The sequence below is a fragment of the Chiloscyllium plagiosum genome, unplaced genomic scaffold, assembly GCF_037043375.1.
Source record: "Chiloscyllium plagiosum isolate Xiang-an unplaced genomic scaffold, Cpla_swu_hap1 HiC_scaffold_44, whole genome shotgun sequence".
Taxonomy (NCBI): domain Eukaryota; kingdom Metazoa; phylum Chordata; class Chondrichthyes; order Orectolobiformes; family Hemiscylliidae; genus Chiloscyllium; species Chiloscyllium plagiosum.
Window position 1 is genome coordinate 37,748,803 of NW_028270182.1, and position 18,491 is coordinate 37,767,293.

The window sequence follows — 18,491 nt, forward strand, 5'->3', positions numbered from 1 at the left end:
CCAGCAGAGAAGGAGGCGACCCTGAAGCAGGCAGTTGAGGACAAATGTTACTCCTTTGCCAGTGAAAGGCACTGCTTCACAAATTGGAAACTTCGAAGTGAAGCAGTGTGGGTGATTATCTTCGCTGCTTGTTCACCTTTTTCATTCTGATTCCGTGAAAGTCCATAGCATTACATAGCGACATTCTGCCAACGCGCGGCTGGTCTTTTGGGCCAGTGGCGTAATGGATAACGCGTCTGACTTCGGATCAGATGATTATAAGTTCGAGTCCGACCTGGCTTGAGAGGAATGTTTCGCTTTAACCGTGGTCTACGTTGACGCTCCCCTGTGAAGTTCTGTCGGCATGTCATAGCTGTGCTTCCGCATTTAAAACTTGCATTTGTCCTACTGTCCATTTCAAATTCCAGCTCTCCACAACAGGCACCTCCGTCAGTTTGGGGGTATCTTCCTGTGCGTCTCCCTCTATGGGTGAAAATGAGCATGAGTTCCTCAAAAGACTTACAATTCGGTGTGGAAGTGTCATACTTCTGACAAATTATTGTGCCATTTAAGAACATAGCATAACCTAATTGACATTTGCCCTAGAACACACGAGACTTTGGGCCAAAGTTGAAAACTGCAACTAGAATAGATGGCTCTCTGATTAGCCTTAATGCACACGGACGGAATGGCCGTTTCCCACTTTGTAAATCTTCAAAGTCAAGTTGAAAATAATCTGCAACGAAAATGTTCAGAAAGGGTGTTTTATTTACACCAAATACGATAGTATCTATCGCCTTGTCTTTTTATTTACTTGTGAGGATTCGGTCCTCTCAGCACCGTGGCCCGGATCGTATTCCCGCTCATGGAATGGTTGTATTGTTCAGCAAACATATCGGTGTACCAGTACGTCTGCCGATTTTCCGATGCTGGCAGGTCATTGGTTTTGTCCAAAACATTATGAAGGTTAACATAAAACAAATAGCTGCAGTTGCTGGAAATCTGAGCCAAAATCGAAAATTGTTTGCGGAACGCAGCAAGACTGGCAACAGAAACGTCGACTTTCCTTCTCCTCGGATGATGCCTGACCTGCTGTGCTTTTCCAGCATCACTCTGATCTAAAATCTGGTTTCCGGCATCTGCAGTCCTCACTTTTGCCTAGTTCCTTCAGTGTCGCTGGTTCCCAATTCAAGAACTCCATCTCTGGCGGTTTCATGTCTGTACCTCCGTGCTGAGGAGTTGAAGAGTGAAGAAAAATAACTCACCCCCTCCATCTCTGGGATAATTAGGGTCTGAAAATGAATCGTGTCACATTGAAATATATCTACATGCGACTTAATCTCTGGCTTTTATTGGGAACCATCTCTTTCATTGTAACCATCAGGAAAGAACATGTCGTTCGCCAGAAAAAGAAATGAATATGTCACTAACCTTTGTTTGCTTCAGGTCCCAGAATACTCAGATCAATAGCTCCTTTGCTTACCTCTGCTGGTCATGTTCGCAAAGAGATATGGCAAATTGCCAAGTGTGACTTTCCTTTCAATCAACAATTTTGACTCAGTTTGGCTGCAAATATCTTTTCCTACCTTTGTGCTTTTCTTCTTTTACATGGGTGTCTCGCACCTTACAAATGATAGCAAAGGTATGAAAGGAGATGGAAGCATTTAGCTCATCAAGTCAGCGAGAGCTTTCTAAGAGATCACGGCTGATTTGGTCAGTGCTCAAGCCGGCGGCGCCGTGTGTAGTCATGGCCGAGTGGTTAAGGCGATGGATTCGAAATCCATTGGGGTTTCCCCATGTACGTTCGTATCCTGCTGACATACGTTATGAATGCTTTCCTGCTGGAACAATTTTCACTCAAAGTTCAGAAAACCTATTTTGCAAACCAGGCCGGTAATTTGATTAGACTTGGGAAACTCGAGTTCTTCATCAGAAATGTTCCATATTTAAAACATTATCTCTGTTTCTCTTTCCAGATACACTGCTCGACACATCGGGTTTCTGCAGTTGTTATTGAACGTCCTAAGCAGAAGTGCTGCTTTTCATTAGATTCCTTTAATCTCTGTCCTCTGTTCTCTGACTCGGGTCAGTGGCAACACTTCCTCCTGCTCGTCAAAGTGCTCATTCCACACCGCTCCCTCTCCCATCATTACAAACAACCGCAGGAAATTGCCACTTAACCATCTTTGTTCCATAGTGAAACTCACCAGCCTCGGGAATCTCTCCAGCAAACGGGACTTCTCATCCCTGGAGATGGTGCAAGCCAGACGATTGTGAAGAGATACTGTGAAAATATTTCCGTTGGCAGTTGGAAAAATGTTTAAGAAGCAAACCGTATAATTTAGGGTCCAGCTTTGGAAATCTTGAGAAACTCTTTGGGAAATGGAATCAGAGGAGGATGAAGAAGTGTGATCTGGCGGACCGAGTAGAGGACGGGACATTGACTCTGATGTTCTCGGGACAGGAACTGATCAGAGACATTGAAAGAATTCTCGCTTCATCAGGACTCTGGCACAATGAAAAACTCTGGAACACTCAAGACAAAATACAAATATTGACTGGGATCACTACAGTACGAGTACTATAGATGGGTCAGTTTTTGCCCAGTGTGTGCAGGAGGGCCTCCTGACACAGTATGTAGACATGCCTTCAAAGGACGAAGCCACTTTCGATTTAGTACTGGGTAACGAGCCTGGCTAGGTTTTAGATTCGGAAGTAGGTGAGCACTTTGGAGACAGCGATCACAATTCTCTCAGGTTTACTTTCGTGATTGAAAGGGATAGGTGTACTCCACGGAGCAAGAGGTTCAGCTGGTGGAAGGGAAATTACGATGCAATGAGATAAGATTTAGGAAGCGTAGAATGTGGTAGGAAACTGCAGGGGGTGAGCACATTAAAATGTGGAGCTTATTCAAGGAAATGCTCCTGTGTGTCCTAGATAAGTATGTACCTGTCAGGCAGGGAGGAAGATATAGAACGCGTGAGCCGTGGTTTACTAAGGAAGTGGAATCCCAGGTCAAGAAGAACAAGAAGTCTTATGTGAGGACAAAACGTGAAAACTCAGTTAGAGCGCTCGAGGTTTCCAACGATATCAGGAAAGACCTAAAAAGAGAGGTGAGAATAGCCAGGAGGAGACATGAGAAGTTGTTGGCAGATAGGTTCAGGGTTAACCCTAAGGCTTTCCATAGGTATGTCAGGAATAAAAGAATGACGAGAGTTAAATTTGGGACAATCAAGGATAATAGTGGGAAGTTGTGTGTGGAGTCAGAGGAGATAGGGGAAGCACTAAATAAATATTTTTCGACAGTGTTCGCTATAGAAAATGAAAATGTTGGTGAGGAAGATACAGAGATACTTGCATCTAGACTAGAAGAGATTGAGGTTCACATGGAAGAGATATTAGAAATACTGCAGAGTGTGAAAATAGATAAGTCAGCTGGGCCGGATGGGATCTATCTGATGTTGTTTAGCAAATGCACTGCAGGAAGGTACAAATCAAGCTGATGCTAACAACGGCTCGTTTTGAGCCGCGAATGTGCAGTGAAGTGGCGGCGCCAATAAAAGGTGTCAGGTATCCCGTCTAATTCCACAACCTGAGCTCGAAATGACCAGAGGTCTCTCGCTGAGTATCTGCAGGGTCTTGCTTGGACGACACCATGACACTTTTTCACTGGAGTGGATCATGAAATCGCGTCGTGACTGTGAATAAAACGATGGAAACCTCCAGCAGAGAAGGAGGCGACCCTGAAGCAGGCAGTTGAGGACAAATGTTACTCCTTTGCCAGTGAAAGGCACTGCTTCACAAATTGGAAACTTCGAAGTGAAGCAGTGTGGGTGATTATCTTCGCTGCTTGTTCACCTTTTTCATTCTGATTCCGTGAAAGTCCATAGCATTACATAGCGACATTCTGCCAACGCGCGGCTGGTCTTTTGGGCCAGTGGCGTAATGGATAACGCGTCTGACTTCGGATCAGATGATTATAAGTTCGAGTCCGACCTGGCTTGAGAGGAATGTTTCGCTTTAACCGTGGTCTACGTTGACGCTCCCCTGTGAAGTTCTGTCGGCATGTCATAGCTGTGCTTCCGCATTTAAAACTTGCATTTGTCCTACTGTCCATTTCAAATTCCAGCTCTCCACAACAGGCACCTCCGTCAGTTTGGGGGTATCTTCCTGTGCGTCTCCCTCTATGGGTGAAAATGAGCATGAGTTCCTCAAAAGACTTACAATTCGGTGTGGAAGTGTCATACTTCTGACAAATTATTGTGCCATTTAAGAACATAGCATAACCTAATTGACATTTGCCCTAGAACACACGAGACTTTGGGCCAAAGTTGAAAACTGCAACTAGAATAGATGGCTCTCTGATTAGCCTTAATGCACACGGACGGAATGGCCGTTTCCCACTTTGTAAATCTTCAAAGTCAAGTTGAAAATAATCTGCAACGAAAATGTTCAGAAAGGGTGTTTTATTTACACCAAATACGATAGTATCTATCGCCTTGTCTTTTTATTTACTTGTGAGGATTCGGTCCTCTCAGCACCGTGGCCCGGATCGTATTCCCGCTCATGGAATGGTTGTATTGTTCAGCAAACATATCGGTGTACCAGTACGTCTGCCGATTTTCCGATGCTGGCAGGTCATTGGTTTTGTCCAAAACATTATGAAGGTTAACATAAAACAAATAGCTGCAGTTGCTGGAAATCTGAGCCAAAAACGAAAATTGTTTGCGGAACGCAGCAAGACTGGCAACAGAAACGTCGACTTTCCTTCTCCTCGGATGATGCCTGACCTGCTGTGCTTTTCCAGCATCACTCTGATCTAAAATCTGGTTTCCGGCATCTGCAGTCCTCACTTTTGCCTAGTTCCTTCAGTGTCGCTGGTTCCCAATTCAAGAACTCCATCTCTGGCGGTTTCATGTCTGTACCTCCGTGCTGAGGAGTTGAAGAGTGAAGAAAAATAACTCACCCCCTCCATCTCTGGGATAATTAGGGTCTGAAAATGAATCGTGTCACATTGAAATATATCTACATGCGACTTAATCTCTGGCTTTTATTGGGAACCATCTCTTTCATTGTAACCATCAGGAAAGAACATGTCGTTCGCCAGAAAAAGAAATGAATATGTCACTAACCTTTGTTTGCTTCAGGTCCCAGAATACTCAGATCAATAGCTCCTTTGCTTACCTCTGCTGGTCATGTTCGCAAAGAGATATGGCAAATTGCCAAGTGTGACTTTCCTTTCAATCAACAATTTTGACTCAGTTTGGCTGCAAATATCTTTTCCTACCTTTGTGCTTTTCTTCTTTTACATGGGTGTCTCGCACCTTACAAATGATAGCAAAGGTATGAAAGGAGATGGAAGCATTTAGCTCATCAAGTCAGCGAGAGCTTTCTAAGAGATCACGGCTGATTTGGTCAGTGCTCAAGCCGGCGGCGCCGTGTGTAGTCATGGCCGAGTGGTTAAGGCGATGGATTCGAAATCCATTGGGGTTTCCCCATGTACGTTCGTATCCTGCTGACATACGTTATGAATGCTTTCCTGCTGGAACAATTTTCACTCAAAGTTCAGAAAACCTATTTTGCAAACCAGGCCGGTAATTTGATTAGACTTGGGAAACTCGAGTTCTTCATCAGAAATGTTCCATATTTAAAACATTATCTCTGTTTCTCTTTCCAGATACACTGCTCGACACATCGGGTTTCTGCAGTTGTTATTGAACGTCCTAAGCAGAAGTGCTGCTTTTCATTAGATTCCTTTAATCTCTGTCCTCTGTTCTCTGACTCGGGTCAGTGGCAACACTTCCTCCTGCTCGTCAAAGTGCTCATTCCACACCGCTCCCTCTCCCATCATTACAAACAACCGCAGGAAATTGCCACTTAACCATCTTTGTTCCATAGTGAAACTCACCAGCCTCGGGAATCTCTCCAGCAAACGGGACTTCTCATCCCTGGAGATGGTGCAAGCCAGACGATTGTGAAGAGATACTGTGAAAATATTTCCGTTGGCAGTTGGAAAAATGTTTAAGAAGCAAACCGTATAATTTAGGGTCCAGCTTTGGAAATCTTGAGAAACTCTTTGGGAAATGGAATCAGAGGAGGATGAAGAAGTGTGATCTGGCGGACCGAGTAGAGGACGGGACATTGACTCTGATGTTCTCGGGACAGGAACTGATCAGAGACATTGAAAGAATTCTCGCTTCATCAGGACTCTGGCACAATGAAAAACTCTGGAACACTCAAGACAAAATACAAATATTGACTGGGATCACTACAGTACGAGTACTATAGATGGGTCAGTTTTTGCCCAGTGTGTGCAGGAGGGCCTCCTGACACAGTATGTAGACATGCCTTCAAAGGACGAAGCCACTTTCGATTTAGTACTGGGTAACGAGCCTGGCTAGGTTTTAGATTCGGAAGTAGGTGAGCACTTTGGAGACAGCGATCACAATTCTCTCAGGTTTACTTTCGTGATTGAAAGGGATAGGTGTACTCCACGGAGCAAGAGGTTCAGCTGGTGGAAGGGAAATTACGATGCAATGAGATAAGATTTAGGAAGCGTAGAATGTGGTAGGAAACTGCAGGGGGTGAGCACATTAAAATGTGGAGCTTATTCAAGGAAATGCTCCTGTGTGTCCTAGATAAGTATGTACCTGTCAGGCAGGGAGGAAGATATAGAACGCGTGAGCCGTGGTTTACTAAGGAAGTGGAATCCCAGGTCAAGAAGAACAAGAAGTCTTATGTGAGGACAAAACGTGAAAACTCAGTTAGAGCGCTCGAGGTTTCCAACGATATCAGGAAAGACCTAAAAAGAGAGGTGAGAATAGCCAGGAGGAGACATGAGAAGTTGTTGGCAGATAGGTTCAGGGTTAACCCTAAGGCTTTCCATAGGTATGTCAGGAATAAAAGAATGACGAGAGTTAAATTTGGGACAATCAAGGATAATAGTGGGAAGTTGTGTGTGGAGTCAGAGGAGATAGGGGAAGCACTAAATAAATATTTTTCGACAGTGTTCGCTATAGAAAATGAAAATGTTGGTGAGGAAGATACAGAGATACTTGCATCTAGACTAGAAGAGATTGAGGTTCACATGGAAGAGATATTAGAAATACTGCAGAGTGTGAAAATAGATAAGTCAGCTGGGCCGGATGGGATCTATCTGATGTTGTTTAGCAAATGCACTGCAGGAAGGTACAAATCAAGCTGATGCTAACAACGGCTCGTTTTGAGCCGCGAATGTGCAGTGAAGTGGCGGCGCCAATAAAAGGTGTCAGGTATCCCGTCTAATTCCACAACCTGAGCTCGAAATGACCAGAGGTCTCTCGCTGAGTATCTGCAGGGTCTTGCTTGGACGACACCATGACACTTTTTCACTGGAGTGGATCATGAAATCGCGTCGTGACTGTGAATAAAACGATGGAAACCTCCAGCAGAGAAGGAGGCGACCCTGAAGCAGGCAGTTGAGGACAAATGTTACTCCTTTGCCAGTGAAAGGCACTGCTTCACAAATTGGAAACTTCGAAGTGAAGCAGTGTGGGTGATTATCTTCGCTGCTTGTTCACCTTTTTCATTCTGATTCCGTGAAAGTCCATAGCATTACATAGCGACATTCTGCCAACGCGCGGCTGGTCTTTTGGGCCAGTGGCGTAATGGATAACGCGTCTGACTTCGGATCAGATGATTATAAGTTCGAGTCCGACCTGGCTTGAGAGGAATGTTTCGCTTTAACCGTGGTCTACGTTGACGCTCCCCTGTGAAGTTCTGTCGGCATGTCATAGCTGTGCTTCCGCATTTAAAACTTGCATTTGTCCTACTGTCCATTTCAAATTCCAGCTCTCCACAACAGGCACCTCCGTCAGTTTGGGGGTATCTTCCTGTGCGTCTCCCTCTATGGGTGAAAATGAGCATGAGTTCCTCAAAAGACTTACAATTCGGTGTGGAAGTGTCATACTTCTGACAAATTATTGTGCCATTTAAGAACATAGCATAACCTAATTGACATTTGCCCTAGAACACACGAGACTTTGGGCCAAAGTTGAAAACTGCAACTAGAATAGATGGCTCTCTGATTAGCCTTAATGCACACGGACGGAATGGCCGTTTCCCACTTTGTAAATCTTCAAAGTCAAGTTGAAAATAATCTGCAACGAAAATGTTCAGAAAGGGTGTTTTATTTACACCAAATACGATAGTATCTATCGCCTTGTCTTTTTATTTACTTGTGAGGATTCGGTCCTCTCAGCACCGTGGCCCGGATCGTATTCCCGCTCATGGAATGGTTGTATTGTTCAGCAAACATATCGGTGTACCAGTACGTCTGCCGATTTTCCGATGCTGGCAGGTCATTGGTTTTGTCCAAAACATTATGAAGGTTAACATAAAACAAATAGCTGCAGTTGCTGGAAATCTGAGCCAAAAACGAAAATTGTTTGCGGAACGCAGCAAGACTGGCAACAGAAACGTCGACTTTCCTTCTCCTCGGATGATGCCTGACCTGCTGTGCTTTTCCAGCATCACTCTGATCTAAAATCTGGTTTCCGGCATCTGCAGTCCTCACTTTTGCCTAGTTCCTTCAGTGTCGCTGGTTCCCAATTCAAGAACTCCATCTCTGGCGGTTTCATGTCTGTACCTCCGTGCTGAGGAGTTGAAGAGTGAAGAAAAATAACTCACCCCCTCCATCTCTGGGATAATTAGGGTCTGAAAATGAATCGTGTCACATTGAAATATATCTACATGCGACTTAATCTCTGGCTTTTATTGGGAACCATCTCTTTCATTGTAACCATCAGGAAAGAACATGTCGTTCGCCAGAAAAAGAAATGAATATGTCACTAACCTTTGTTTGCTTCAGGTCCCAGAATACTCAGATCAATAGCTCCTTTGCTTACCTCTGCTGGTCATGTTCGCAAAGAGATATGGCAAATTGCCAAGTGTGACTTTCCTTTCAATCAACAATTTTGACTCAGTTTGGCTGCAAATATCTTTTCCTACCTTTGTGCTTTTCTTCTTTTACATGGGTGTCTCGCACCTTACAAATGATAGCAAAGGTATGAAAGGAGATGGAAGCATTTAGCTCATCAAGTCAGCGAGAGCTTTCTAAGAGATCACGGCTGATTTGGTCAGTGCTCAAGCCGGCGGCGCCGTGTGTAGTCATGGCCGAGTGGTTAAGGCGATGGATTCGAAATCCATTGGGGTTTCCCCATGTACGTTCGTATCCTGCTGACATACGTTATGAATGCTTTCCTGCTGGAACAATTTTCACTCAAAGTTCAGAAAACCTATTTTGCAAACCAGGCCGGTAATTTGATTAGACTTGGGAAACTCGAGTTCTTCATCAGAAATGTTCCATATTTAAAACATTATCTCTGTTTCTCTTTCCAGATACACTGCTCGACACATCGGGTTTCTGCAGTTGTTATTGAACGTCCTAAGCAGAAGTGCTGCTTTTCATTAGATTCCTTTAATCTCTGTCCTCTGTTCTCTGACTCGGGTCAGTGGCAACACTTCCTCCTGCTCGTCAAAGTGCTCATTCCACACCGCTCCCTCTCCCATCATTACAAACAACCGCAGGAAATTGCCACTTAACCATCTTTGTTCCATAGTGAAACTCACCAGCCTCGGGAATCTCTCCAGCAAACGGGACTTCTCATCCCTGGAGATGGTGCAAGCCAGACGATTGTGAAGAGATACTGTGAAAATATTTCCGTTGGCAGTTGGAAAAATGTTTAAGAAGCAAACCGTATAATTTAGGGTCCAGCTTTGGAAATCTTGAGAAACTCTTTGGGAAATGGAATCAGAGGAGGATGAAGAAGTGTGATCTGGCGGACCGAGTAGAGGACGGGACATTGACTCTGATGTTCTCGGGACAGGAACTGATCAGAGACATTGAAAGAATTCTCGCTTCATCAGGACTCTGGCACAATGAAAAACTCTGGAACACTCAAGACAAAATACAAATATTGACTGGGATCACTACAGTACGAGTACTATAGATGGGTCAGTTTTTGCCCAGTGTGTGCAGGAGGGCCTCCTGACACAGTATGTAGACATGCCTTCAAAGGACGAAGCCACTTTCGATTTAGTACTGGGTAACGAGCCTGGCTAGGTTTTAGATTCGGAAGTAGGTGAGCACTTTGGAGACAGCGATCACAATTCTCTCAGGTTTACTTTCGTGATTGAAAGGGATAGGTGTACTCCACGGAGCAAGAGGTTCAGCTGGTGGAAGGGAAATTACGATGCAATGAGATAAGATTTAGGAAGCGTAGAATGTGGTAGGAAACTGCAGGGGGTGAGCACATTAAAATGTGGAGCTTATTCAAGGAAATGCTCCTGTGTGTCCTAGATAAGTATGTACCTGTCAGGCAGGGAGGAAGATATAGAACGCGTGAGCCGTGGTTTACTAAGGAAGTGGAATCCCAGGTCAAGAAGAACAAGAAGTCTTATGTGAGGACAAAACGTGAAAACTCAGTTAGAGCGCTCGAGGTTTCCAACGATATCAGGAAAGACCTAAAAAGAGAGGTGAGAATAGCCAGGAGGAGACATGAGAAGTTGTTGGCAGATAGGTTCAGGGTTAACCCTAAGGCTTTCCATAGGTATGTCAGGAATAAAAGAATGACGAGAGTTAAATTTGGGACAATCAAGGATAATAGTGGGAAGTTGTGTGTGGAGTCAGAGGAGATAGGGGAAGCACTAAATAAATATTTTTCGACAGTGTTCGCTATAGAAAATGAAAATGTTGGTGAGGAAGATACAGAGATACTTGCATCTAGACTAGAAGAGATTGAGGTTCACATGGAAGAGATATTAGAAATACTGCAGAGTGTGAAAATAGATAAGTCAGCTGGGCCGGATGGGATCTATCTGATGTTGTTTAGCAAATGCACTGCAGGAAGGTACAAATCAAGCTGATGCTAACAACGGCTCGTTTTGAGCCGCGAATGTGCAGTGAAGTGGCGGCGCCAATAAAAGGTGTCAGGTATCCCGTCTAATTCCACAACCTGAGCTCGAAATGACCAGAGGTCTCTCGCTGAGTATCTGCAGGGTCTTGCTTGGACGACACCATGACACTTTTTCACTGGAGTGGATCATGAAATCGCGTCGTGACTGTGAATAAAACGATGGAAACCTCCAGCAGAGAAGGAGGCGACCCTGAAGCAGGCAGTTGAGGACAAATGTTACTCCTTTGCCAGTGAAAGGCACTGCTTCACAAATTGGAAACTTCGAAGTGAAGCAGTGTGGGTGATTATCTTCGCTGCTTGTTCACCTTTTTCATTCTGATTCCGTGAAAGTCCATAGCATTACATAGCGACATTCTGCCAACGCGCGGCTGGTCTTTTGGGCCAGTGGCGTAATGGATAACGCGTCTGACTTCGGATCAGATGATTATAAGTTCGAGTCCGACCTGGCTTGAGAGGAATGTTTCGCTTTAACCGTGGTCTACGTTGACGCTCCCCTGTGAAGTTCTGTCGGCATGTCATAGCTGTGCTTCCGCATTTAAAACTTGCATTTGTCCTACTGTCCATTTCAAATTCCAGCTCTCCACAACAGGCACCTCCGTCAGTTTGGGGGTATCTTCCTGTGCGTCTCCCTCTATGGGTGAAAATGAGCATGAGTTCCTCAAAAGACTTACAATTCGGTGTGGAAGTGTCATACTTCTGACAAATTATTGTGCCATTTAAGAACATAGCATAACCTAATTGACATTTGCCCTAGAACACACGAGACTTTGGGCCAAAGTTGAAAACTGCAACTAGAATAGATGGCTCTCTGATTAGCCTTAATGCACACGGACGGAATGGCCGTTTCCCACTTTGTAAATCTTCAAAGTCAAGTTGAAAATAATCTGCAACGAAAATGTTCAGAAAGGGTGTTTTATTTACACCAAATACGATAGTATCTATCGCCTTGTCTTTTTATTTACTTGTGAGGATTCGGTCCTCTCAGCACCGTGGCCCGGATCGTATTCCCGCTCATGGAATGGTTGTATTGTTCAGCAAACATATCGGTGTACCAGTACGTCTGCCGATTTTCCGATGCTGGCAGGTCATTGGTTTTGTCCAAAACATTATGAAGGTTAACATAAAACAAATAGCTGCAGTTGCTGGAAATCTGAGCCAAAAACGAAAATTGTTTGCGGAACGCAGCAAGACTGGCAACAGAAACGTCGACTTTCCTTCTCCTCGGATGATGCCTGACCTGCTGTGCTTTTCCAGCATCACTCTGATCTAAAATCTGGTTTCCGGCATCTGCAGTCCTCACTTTTGCCTAGTTCCTTCAGTGTCGCTGGTTCCCAATTCAAGAACTCCATCTCTGGCGGTTTCATGTCTGTACCTCCGTGCTGAGGAGTTGAAGAGTGAAGAAAAATAACTCACCCCCTCCATCTCTGGGATAATTAGGGTCTGAAAATGAATCGTGTCACATTGAAATATATCTACATGCGACTTAATCTCTGGCTTTTATTGGGAACCATCTCTTTCATTGTAACCATCAGGAAAGAACATGTCGTTCGCCAGAAAAAGAAATGAATATGTCACTAACCTTTGTTTGCTTCAGGTCCCAGAATACTCAGATCAATAGCTCCTTTGCTTACCTCTGCTGGTCATGTTCGCAAAGAGATATGGCAAATTGCCAAGTGTGACTTTCCTTTCAATCAACAATTTTGACTCAGTTTGGCTGCAAATATCTTTTCCTACCTTTGTGCTTTTCTTCTTTTACATGGGTGTCTCGCACCTTACAAATGATAGCAAAGGTATGAAAGGAGATGGAAGCATTTAGCTCATCAAGTCAGCGAGAGCTTTCTAAGAGATCACGGCTGATTTGGTCAGTGCTCAAGCCGGCGGCGCCGTGTGTAGTCATGGCCGAGTGGTTAAGGCGATGGATTCGAAATCCATTGGGGTTTCCCCATGTACGTTCGTATCCTGCTGACATACGTTATGAATGCTTTCCTGCTGGAACAATTTTCACTCAAAGTTCAGAAAACCTATTTTGCAAACCAGGCCGGTAATTTGATTAGACTTGGGAAACTCGAGTTCTTCATCAGAAATGTTCCATATTTAAAACATTATCTCTGTTTCTCTTTCCAGATACACTGCTCGACACATCGGGTTTCTGCAGTTGTTATTGAACGTCCTAAGCAGAAGTGCTGCTTTTCATTAGATTCCTTTAATCTCTGTCCTCTGTTCTCTGACTCGGGTCAGTGGCAACACTTCCTCCTGCTCGTCAAAGTGCTCATTCCACACCGCTCCCTCTCCCATCATTACAAACAACCGCAGGAAATTGCCACTTAACCATCTTTGTTCCATAGTGAAACTCACCAGCCTCGGGAATCTCTCCAGCAAACGGGACTTCTCATCCCTGGAGATGGTGCAAGCCAGACGATTGTGAAGAGATACTGTGAAAATATTTCCGTTGGCAGTTGGAAAAATGTTTAAGAAGCAAACCGTATAATTTAGGGTCCAGCTTTGGAAATCTTGAGAAACTCTTTGGGAAATGGAATCAGAGGAGGATGAAGAAGTGTGATCTGGCGGACCGAGTAGAGGACGGGACATTGACTCTGATGTTCTCGGGACAGGAACTGATCAGAGACATTGAAAGAATTCTCGCTTCATCAGGACTCTGGCACAATGAAAAACTCTGGAACACTCAAGACAAAATACAAATATTGACTGGGATCACTACAGTACGAGTACTATAGATGGGTCAGTTTTTGCCCAGTGTGTGCAGGAGGGCCTCCTGACACAGTATGTAGACATGCCTTCAAAGGACGAAGCCACTTTCGATTTAGTACTGGGTAACGAGCCTGGCTAGGTTTTAGATTCGGAAGTAGGTGAGCACTTTGGAGACAGCGATCACAATTCTCTCAGGTTTACTTTCGTGATTGAAAGGGATAGGTGTACTCCACGGAGCAAGAGGTTCAGCTGGTGGAAGGGAAATTACGATGCAATGAGATAAGATTTAGGAAGCGTAGAATGTGGTAGGAAACTGCAGGGGGTGAGCACATTAAAATGTGGAGCTTATTCAAGGAAATGCTCCTGTGTGTCCTAGATAAGTATGTACCTGTCAGGCAGGGAGGAAGATATAGAACGCGTGAGCCGTGGTTTACTAAGGAAGTGGAATCCCAGGTCAAGAAGAACAAGAAGTCTTATGTGAGGACAAAACGTGAAAACTCAGTTAGAGCGCTCGAGGTTTCCAACGATATCAGGAAAGACCTAAAAAGAGAGGTGAGAATAGCCAGGAGGAGACATGAGAAGTTGTTGGCAGATAGGTTCAGGGTTAACCCTAAGGCTTTCCATAGGTATGTCAGGAATAAAAGAATGACGAGAGTTAAATTTGGGACAATCAAGGATAATAGTGGGAAGTTGTGTGTGGAGTCAGAGGAGATAGGGGAAGCACTAAATAAATATTTTTCGACAGTGTTCGCTATAGAAAATGAAAATGTTGGTGAGGAAGATACAGAGATACTTGCATCTAGACTAGAAGAGATTGAGGTTCACATGGAAGAGATATTAGAAATACTGCAGAGTGTGAAAATAGATAAGTCAGCTGGGCCGGATGGGATCTATCTGATGTTGTTTAGCAAATGCACTGCAGGAAGGTACAAATCAAGCTGATGCTAACAACGGCTCGTTTTGAGCCGCGAATGTGCAGTGAAGTGGCGGCGCCAATAAAAGGTGTCAGGTATCCCGTCTAATTCCACAACCTGAGCTCGAAATGACCAGAGGTCTCTCGCTGAGTATCTGCAGGGTCTTGCTTGGACGACACCATGACACTTTTTCACTGGAGTGGATCATGAAATCGCGTCGTGACTGTGAATAAAACGATGGAAACCTCCAGCAGAGAAGGAGGCGACCCTGAAGCAGGCAGTTGAGGACAAATGTTACTCCTTTGCCAGTGAAAGGCACTGCTTCACAAATTGGAAACTTCGAAGTGAAGCAGTGTGGGTGATTATCTTCGCTGCTTGTTCACCTTTTTCATTCTGATTCCGTGAAAGTCCATAGCATTACATAGCGACATTCTGCCAACGCGCGGCTGGTCTTTTGGGCCAGTGGCGTAATGGATAACGCGTCTGACTTCGGATCAGATGATTATAAGTTCGAGTCCGACCTGGCTTGAGAGGAATGTTTCGCTTTAACCGTGGTCTACGTTGACGCTCCCCTGTGAAGTTCTGTCGGCATGTCATAGCTGTGCTTCCGCATTTAAAACTTGCATTTGTCCTACTGTCCATTTCAAATTCCAGCTCTCCACAACAGGCACCTCCGTCAGTTTGGGGGTATCTTCCTGTGCGTCTCCCTCTATGGGTGAAAATGAGCATGAGTTCCTCAAAAGACTTACAATTCGGTGTGGAAGTGTCATACTTCTGACAAATTATTGTGCCATTTAAGAACATAGCATAACCTAATTGACATTTGCCCTAGAACACACGAGACTTTGGGCCAAAGTTGAAAACTGCAACTAGAATAGATGGCTCTCTGATTAGCCTTAATGCACACGGACGGAATGGCCGTTTCCCACTTTGTAAATCTTCAAAGTCAAGTTGAAAATAATCTGCAACGAAAATGTTCAGAAAGGGTGTTTTATTTACACCAAATACGATAGTATCTATCGCCTTGTCTTTTTATTTACTTGTGAGGATTCGGTCCTCTCAGCACCGTGGCCCGGATCGTATTCCCGCTCATGGAATGGTTGTATTGTTCAGCAAACATATCGGTGTACCAGTACGTCTGCCGATTTTCCGATGCTGGCAGGTCATTGGTTTTGTCCAAAACATTATGAAGGTTAACATAAAACAAATAGCTGCAGTTGCTGGAAATCTGAGCCAAAAACGAAAATTGTTTGCGGAACGCAGCAAGACTGGCAACAGAAACGTCGACTTTCCTGCTCCTCGGGTGATGGCTGACCTGCTGTGCTTTTCCAGCATCACGCTGATCTAAAATCTGGTTTCCAGCATCTGCAGTCCTCACTTTTGCCTAGTTCCTTCAGTGTCACTGGTTCCCAATTCAAGAACTCCATCTCTAGCGGTTTCATGTCTGTACCTCCGTGCTGAGGAGTTGAAGAGTGAAGAAAAATAACTCACCCCCTCCATCTCTGGGGTAATTCGGGACTGAAAATGAATCGTGTCACATTGAAATATATCTACATGCGAATTAATCTCTGTCTTTTATTGGGAACCATCTCTTTCATTGTAACCATCAGGAAAGAACATTTCGTTCGCCAGAAATAGAAATGAATATGTCACTAACCTTTGTTTGCTTCAGGTCCCAGAATACTCAGATCAATAGCTCCCTTGCTTACCTCTGCTGGTCATGTTCGCAAAGAGAGCTAGCAAATTGCCAAGTGTGATTTTCCTTTCAATAAATAATTTTGACTCAGTTTGTCTGCAAATATCTTTTCCTACCTTTGTGCTTTTCTTCTTTTACATTGGTGTCTCGCACCTTACAAATGACAGCAAAGGTATGAAAGGAGATGGAAGCGTTTCGCTCATCCAGTCAGCGACAGCTTTCAATGAGATCACGGCTGATTTGGTCAATGCTCAAGCTAGTGCCGCTGTGTGTAGTCATGGCCGAGTGGTTAAGGCGATGGATTCGAAATCCATTGGGGTTTCCCCACGTAGGTTCGAGTCCTGCTGACTACGTTATGAATGCTTTCCTGCTGGAACAATTTTCACTCAAAGTTCAGAAAACCTATTTTGCAAACCAGGCCGGTAATTTGATTAGACTTGGGAAACTCGAGTTCTTCATCAGAAATGTTCCATATTTAAAACATTATCTCTGTTTCTCTTTCCAGATACACTGTTCGACACATCGGGTTTCTGCAGTTGTTATTGAACGTCCTAGGCAGAAGTGTTACTTTTCATTAGATTCCCGAGATACAGAGATACTTACATCTAGAGTAGTAGAGAGTGAGGTTCACAAGGATTAGGTGATAGAAATACTTGAGAGTGAGATAACAGACAAGTCCCCTGGGCCGGATGGGATCTGTCCTAGGATCCTCTGTGAAGCAAGGGAAGAGATTGATGAGCCTTTGTCATTGATCGTCAAATCATCGTTGTCTACAGGAATAGTGCCTGTGGAATGGAGCATAGCATATGTTGTTGCCGTGTTCAAAAAGTGTCATATAGACAACCCTGGTAATTACACACCAGTGAGTCTCACTGCAGTTGTTGGTAACGTGTTGCAAAAGGTTATTATAGGTAGGATTTATGAGCATCTAGAAAAGAATAATCTGATCAGGGACAGTCAGCACGGTTTTGTGATGGGTAGGCCTTGCCTAACGAATCTTATTGACTTTTTTGTCAAAGTGACCAAACAGGGAGATGACAGTAAACCGGTTGATGTAGTGTATATGGGTTTCAGCAAATTGTACAATAAGGTTCCCCACAGTCGGCTATTCTACAAAATGCGGTGGAATGGAATTGAGGGAGAGATTACAGCTTTGATCAGTAATTGGCTTGCCAATAGAAAACAGTGTTATAGTTGATGGAACATGATCTTCTTGGTGTCCAGGTACTGGCGACGTACCACAAGGGTCGGTGTTAGGTCCACTGCTGTTACATGAGATCTAACCTTGCCAATCAGTCTCCTATGGGGAACATTGTTGAACGCCTTACTGAAGTCCATATGGGTCACATCTACTGCTCTGCCCTCATCAATCTTCTTTGTTACTTCTTCAAAAAACTCAATCAAATTTGTGAGACATGATTTCCCACGCAGAAAGCCATGTTAACTGTCCCGAATCAGTCCTTGTCTTTCCAAGTACATGTACATTATGTTCCTCAGGATTCCCTCCAACAATTGGAGTATTCTTGGCAGATGCAGTTTCATGTCGGGAATGCTAGGTCATATACTTTGTTGGGAAGAATCAAAAGACACACTACTATTAAAATCGATAGAAACGCAAAAGATGTGCAGTGCAGAGGAGTCTCAGTGTTCTTATACATGAAACGAACAAAGGTTAATCACATATTTATTTCTTGCGGGCAAAAGAAAGCCTTTTCCGATGCTCACAATTAAAGAGATGGTTTCCAAGAAAATAGGAAAATTAAGTCACCAGTAGAGTAATCAATTAGCAAGATATCCCTCGTGATGTTTTATGGGACATGTGGGATTTTTTGATTATGGTTCTCCAAACGTTTGTACAATGGAACCGAGAGTTTTAGATGGGAAGTTAAGATCACGCATGACTATTGCCATTTTTGTTACTCACACACAATATTTTTCCTTGTAAGATTTATTTCGCTTTGTGGTTACTGCGAGTGGGCTTGTAAACTACACATGCTTGTGAGTTCATTCCTCACTGTTCCTCAACTCCAGCCAAACAGACTTTACATCCTTATTTCCTGAATCAACGTCATCTCGAACCATTGCATAGATGTCATTAAAACTTCGATATTTCACAGGCCTCTGCATATCATCTTACAATATTAATTGATCCTTTACTCTTTTGCATTTGCGCATAAGAAGAGAAAAATAGCATCGAGAATGGTGGACCTCCGCTTCACACACCCGTTATTGAAGCGA

At 44.0% G+C, this 18,491-nt stretch overlaps 1 non-coding gene across 1 annotated transcript; it reads left to right on the plus strand.

Moving 5' to 3' along the window:
* Positions 1-16,524: 16,524 nt before the first annotated feature.
* Positions 16,525-16,606, plus strand: trnas-cga (transfer RNA serine (anticodon CGA)). The gene has a single exon. It is a non-coding gene; the product is annotated as a tRNA-Ser (tRNA).
* Positions 16,607-18,491: the final 1,885 nt, after the last annotated feature.